Raw genomic sequence first — 6,676 nt, 5'->3', positions numbered from 1 at the left:
TTCTCCATATAGAGTTAAGTGAGTGCCTAATCCCTCTTTTGGTAAGACCTTTTTCCCCTCATCTTGAGGAACAACAGCTCCATCTTCAACTTTTTATTTCCCTCTTGATTTTATAGTTTGGTAGATTTCAAACAGGAATAGCTAGCATGTGCTTGCTAAATAATTTTATGCCAGCCTTATCCTGTATACTAGCTGTTCTTAATAAAACAGGGCAAAATGCCTGTTTTCAGCAAGGTTAAAATTAGGAATGTCCTTTTGAGTCAGAAAAAGATAGGCCATAGACTCATTCCCCAACACAAATGGTCATTCTATGAAATGGTACTGGCCCCAGGAGGATTTCTTCAACCACTCTCCTACTCTTGGTCTTGAACCTACCTCTGGATTAGATCTTACTGTTGTAGCTGCTCACAGCATCCTCCTGCATGCTTAGAGTAATGCTTTTGGGGGAACACTGGTAAAATACAGTATTTATTTTTTTCACCTCCTTTCAGAGGACTTGAAGGTAAGCTGCATTCATTAATTCAAGTTTCCCTCTTGCTGTCTGATGATAAAAGCTTGCATTTTGCTATATCAGCATTTGTTATAGCCAATATTTAAGGACAAGAGTTAGAAAATCTATCATTTCCTGGCTTACCCGCAGACTATGGCTTAACCTTGCAGCATATCAACTTATGTTTCAAGCTAGATATCTTTATTTGATATCTAAAGTGCAAGACCAACAACATATCAAGAGATCTATAGGCAAGAAGGCAAAGCTCTTGTATTTTTTTCATCCAGACACTTCAATTTATTTTATAAATTTGTTCATTTTTCCTGTTCTGTTTTATATAATACATGGACTTAACTACAAAATAAAGTAACAGTAATAAAATAACAAAAGAGGATAATATTTCCTCTTGTGCTTCTCTTATTATTGTCTACAGAATTTCCTTCTTTTGTATTTCCTCTCTACTCCCCACCCCCTGATGAATTTCAGCCTACTCATTGTTTGAAATATTTCAGCCATTGTTAGGTTAGTAGTTCTAAATGGTCTACATGGTCCAGAATTCTTTTTCTCTGACTGTCCCCAGGGGGCACATTGTGGGTCAGAGACAGTTAGGGAGACTTCAAGTGATTAAGGACATATAAGAGATAGTATAGCAAATTTTAAAAAGAGCACTCATCTCGAAGTCAGGAAACTTGGGTCCTAGTCCAAACTCTGGCATTAAGTATGACCTTAGGCAGGTCCCCTAACTACTCTGAAGTTCATTGTTAGACAAGTGAGATGAAATCTTAACATTTTTTCTGCTCCTGTCGTTCAGTGAATCTCATTTCTGAAAATTCTCAAAGAACTGATTTTTATATATTTTCAGAAATCTCTGTTTTTATCAAGGCCCATAAAACTTTTTGTATGTGTATACTGTTTTCCCTTTTTATCACATATTAACTATTCACCCAGAGGAGCCCTGGTCAGTATTTTCCTTTTATCCTATTGACAACTCTTAATGGCTGGCCTCTTTTGGGTGCAGTGAGCCAATATTCTTTTTTGTTTGTATTTTCATACCTTCCCCTTTCCTGGACAAAGCATATTGAGATATTGACTCAATCCAAAGAAATGTTTCTGCCTTCAGAGGGAGCAGGCATAGATAAGAGTATGTTTTGTTTTGTTTTGTTTTGTTTTTTATTTATGATAGGCACACAGTGAGAGAGAGAGAGGCAGAGACACAGGCAGAGGGAGAAGCAGGCTCCATGCACCGGGAGCCCGACGTGGGATTCGATCCCGGGTCTCCAGGATCGCGCCCTGGGCCAAAGGCAGGTGCCAAACCGCTGCGCCACCCAGGGATCCCTAGATAAGAGTATGGATGAAACTTTTGTAAATAGTGCTCTTGGTTTAAGTATTAATTATGCAGGTTTTTTTTCACCTATGAAGTAGTAACTATATTTTATATGGTCATGTATTTATTGCTAAGATAACTACAGAATAAGCATTTTCTGGGAAATTCACCTTAAAATTGGAGGATAATTCAAGAAACATCTGTACAAAATTGATTCATGGTCTTAACTTTTTATGAGAAGTCCTTTCCATTTATGTGAAGCTCCTTGTTTCTCTCTCTTGGGGAAGCCCAAAGTAAATAGTTGGGACCCTACTCTTGTTTTATCCTACCTTCCCTATTAAGTAATGGTTTAAGAATACATCCAGCATTTTGATGTGTTAAGTAACTAGTATTTATGGAATTCCATTAAATAAATTTTAATATGTATACGAGGTTCCTATGAAAACCCATAATGGGATGTATTTGATTAGTTTCTTTGTTGTAATTCAGTGTTTAATTTACCTATGCTCTATATCCATAAATGACATCATCGTTAGACATAGTATGATATAGTAGGAAATGCACAAGTTTTTAGATAGAAATCAGTTCCATTATTTACATGCTGTAACCTTTCCAACATGGCTGCTGTGATGCACAACTTTATTTTTTTTATTTATTTATTTATTTTAACCAATCGATGCACAACTTTAGAGGCCATCATTCATATTTGTTGTGTTCCAGGGAACACCATTTTCTTCTTTTTTTTTTTTTTTTAAGATTTTATTTATTCACGAGAGAGAGAGAGAGAGAGGCAGAGACACAGACACAAGCAGGCTCCATGCAGGGAGCCCGACGTGGGACTACTCCAGGATCAGGCCCTGGGCTGAAGGCCGCGCTAAACTGCTGAGCCACCCAGGCTGCCCAGGAACACCATTTTCATAAATTACAGTGTGAATAGTGCCTCTGTAATAGTGCAGTGATGGCCTTGCTCTCTGAGCCTGTTTCTTCTTCTGTAAAATGGTACCTGAAAAATGGTCGAACAAGATTCCTTAGAACCTCTTAAATGGTTAATGTGAAGATGAAAGATGACTCAAGTGTGTCATCCCCTATGCCCTGGCAGAAGGGGCTCATGGTTGTAGGCACAGCAAAGCTCCATTCTGCACTGCTACCGTCCAGTTCAACCATTACTGCTCTGCCACATAAGAGTTTCCCTGGATTATCATAGCCTCTCCATTGGTTTTGCTTATGATTCACTCTTCAATTCATCCTCTACACAGGAGACCAAGTTCCTAAATTTCATATCTGAGCATATCATATAGCCTTTAAACATTTATCTTCAACATGCCATTCTGTTTCAAGCTTCCATTCCTTTGCATATATTTTTACTATAGTACAATATTCAGATTATTTGATTTTCTTTATACTTTCCCCATCTAGATTGTGAGCACTTTGAGGGCAAATGGGGTGTCCTACATCTTTTATCCCCAACATCTAGCAGAATGACCAACGTGTAGTCTGCTCATGATCATAATAACTAATACATACTGAATACTTAACCATTGGATATAGAGTTATCTCATTGAACTCTCAAACAGTCCAGTGGGACAGATATTCCAGTCCTTTTTTATTTTTACTTATTTTTTAAGTAAATTCGACATCCAACGTGGGGCTTAAATTCATGAACCCAAGATCAAGAGTTGCATGTTCTACCAACTAAGCCAGCCAAGCACCCCAGTCCTACTTTAAAGAGGAAAAAAAAAATGGGGGATCCCTGGGTGGCGCAGCGGTTTGGCGCCTGCCTTTGGCCCGGGGCGCGATCCTGGAGACCCGGGATCGAATCCCACGTCGGGCTCCCGGTGCATGGAGCCTGCTTCTCCCTCTGCCTGTGTCTCTGCTTCTCTCTCTCTCTCTCTCTGTGTGTGTGTGACTATCATAAATGAAAATTTAAAAAAAAAAAAAAAAAAAGAGGAAAAAAAATGGTTTAGGGAAGGTGCAAAAGTTACACAACTGATCGGTGGGAGAACAAGGATTCCAGTCTAGATCTATCAAATTCAAGAGCCTAAACGCTAAGCATCTCCCCACACCATTCAACAAATGTTTATTGAAATGAAAATTATGTGTATGTGGCCTATAGACAGATAACTTCATATATATTCAAATATCACTCAATATTAGCCTAAAGGTCAAACCTATCTTAAGACATATTTAAGAAGTTAAGTTTGAAGCTTTTTTTTTTTTTTTAAAGATTTTATTTATTCATGAAAGAAGCAGAGACATAGAGGGAGAAGCAGGGTCCCCTTGGGGAGGCTGGTGCGGGAATCAATCCCAGGATCCTGGGATCACGACCCGAGCCAAGTCAGACACTCAACCACTGAGCCACCCAGGTGCCCAAGTTTGAAGCCTTTTTAAAAAGGATTTGTAATTTTTTGTATATTCAGGAACTGACTTTATAAACTTCATATATTGCATACCCAGGACAGGATCCTTAGTTGTGTTTGGGAAAAAACTCTTAGGTTGCATATGTTGATCTCCTTGACAGTGGTATTTCTTCTGAAAATTTTGACATCTTTTATGCATACCTTGTCAAAAATATTCTGTAAACTTGAGCAAAGTGGTGATGAATTTATCCTGCAGACACACTTTTTCTGTTAAAAAAAATCAAGTGTCTAGAGGTGCCTGGCTGCCTCAGTTGGAAGAGCATTTGACTCTTGATCCCAGGGTCATGAGTTTGAGCCTCACACTGTAGATATCATTAAAAAAAAAAAAAAAAATAGGGGCAGCTGGGTGGTTCAGTGGTTGAGCATCTGCCTTTGGCTCAGGGTGTGATCCCAGGGTCCTGGGATCGAGTCCCACATCGTGCTCCCTGCATGGAGCCTGCTTCTCCCTCTGCCTGTGTCTCTGCCTTTCTCTCTGTCTCATGAATAAGTAAATAAAATCTTAAAAATAATAAGCTCAGTAGGTTAAGCGTCCAACTCCTGATTTTGGCTCAGGTCATGGTCTTGTCATGAGACTGAGCCCTACAGTGGCTCTGTGCTCAGTGAGGAGTTGGCTTTTCTCCCTCTCTTTTGCCCCTCCCTTGGCTTGTTCTCTCTCTCTCACTCTCTCGCTCTCATATGAATAAATAAATCTTTTTTTAAAGATTTTATTTATTTATTCATGAGACACAGAGAGGGGCAGAGACCCAGGCAGAGGGAGAAGCAGGTTCCATGCAGGGAGCCGGACGTGGGACTCGATCCCGGGTCTCCAGGATCACACCCTGGGCTGAAGGCGGCGCTAAACTGCTGGGCCATCAGGGCTGCCCAAATGAATAAATAAATCTTAAAAACAAACAAACAAACAAACAAACAAACAAAATGTTTGCAAGTCACACATCTGCTAAGGAATTAATGTCCACAAAATATAAATAACTACAACTCAACAACAAAAAACAACTTAATTCAAAAATGAGCAAAAACTTTTAATAGACCTTTTTCCAAAGAAGATACATAAATAGCCAGTAGTCACATAAAAAACTGTTCAACAACACTAATCATCAGGGAAATGCGAACTAAAAGTACAATAATATACCACGTCATGCCTATTAGAATGGTTATTTTTGGGGAAAAAAAGTGTTGGGGTGCCTAGGTGGCTCAGGTTTAAGTGTCTGACTTCAGCTCAAGTCATGATCTCAGAGTCCTGGGATTCAGCTCAGTGTTGGGCTTCCTGCTCAGCAGGGTGTCTGCTTCTCCCTCTCTGCCCCTCTCCCTGCTCATGCTCTCGCTCTCAAATAAATAAAATCATCTTTAAAAAAAAGTGTTAGTTGGACAGCCCGGGTGGCTCAGCGGTTTAGCGCCACCTTCAACACAGGGCGTGATCCTAGAGATCCGGTATCGAGTCCCACGTCAGGTTTCCTGCCTGGAGCCTGCTTCTCCCTCTACCTGTGTCTCTGCCTCTCTCTCTCTCTCTCTCTTTCTCTGTGTCTCTCATGAATAAATACATAAAATCTTTTAAAATTTTTTAAAAAGTGTTAGCAAGGATATGGGGAAATTATAATATTTGTGCATTGTTAGTGGGATTGTAAAATGTGTAACCATGGAGAAAGACAGTATAGTGATTCCTAAAAAAATTAAACAGACATACCATATGATCCAGCATTTCTGCCTCTCGGTATATACTCAAAAGCAGAGACTCAAACATCTGCATAGCCATGTTCATAACAGCATTATTCAAGATAGCCAAAAAGTAGGAACAACCTAAACGCCTGACAACAGATGAAGGAATCAACAAAATGTATGTATACATATAATGGAATATCATTCAGCCTTAAAAAGGAATGGAATTCTGGCACATGCTAAGAATAAGGATGAAGCTTGATAACCTGTGAAGTAAGCCAGACACAAAAATACATTGTGTGGTCCTACTCACACGAGGTAACCCAGAATAGTCGAATATAGAGGCAGGACAGTGATTACTAAGGGCTGGAAGGAAAGGGCCATGGGGAGTTCTTACCTAGTGAGTATAGAGTTTGAGTCTAATGAAAAAGTTTTGGTGATGGGTAGTGGTGGTGGGTGCACGACAGAAGTGTATTTAATATCACTGAACTGTAAATACTCAAATGGTTAAAGTGGTAAATTGTATATATTTTACCACACACACAAAAAAGTGTCAGGTACCTCAGTGGCTCAGTTGGTTAAGCATCTGACTCTTGATTTTGGCTCGGATCATGAGAGGATTGTGGGATTGATCCCCTCATCGGGCTCTGCAGGATGCAGAGCCTGCCTAGGATTCTCTCTCCCCCACCCCTTTAAAAAAAGTGTCAGCAAGCCTCTCAGCACCCCAGTTTAAGAGATCAGCCAACAATAGTGAGTGTGCTGCATCACAAATATTATGGATACAGTTTACCT

At 39.8% G+C, this 6,676-nt stretch overlaps 1 long non-coding RNA gene across 3 annotated transcripts in view; it reads right to left on the bottom strand.

Annotated features, from left to right (window-relative positions):
• LOC144281960 (uncharacterized) overlaps nucleotides 1-6,676 on the bottom strand; it is a 60,142-nt gene that overhangs the window by 19,418 nt on the left and 34,048 nt on the right. The gene's annotated exons all lie outside the window — the stretch shown is intronic.

This window comes from Canis aureus, chromosome 13, assembly GCF_053574225.1.
Source record: "Canis aureus isolate CA01 chromosome 13, VMU_Caureus_v.1.0, whole genome shotgun sequence".
Lineage (NCBI taxonomy): Eukaryota > Metazoa > Chordata > Mammalia > Carnivora > Canidae > Canis > Canis aureus.
The sequence above is the reverse complement of the archived record's forward strand: the minus strand, read 5'-3'. Positions and strand labels throughout refer to the sequence as shown.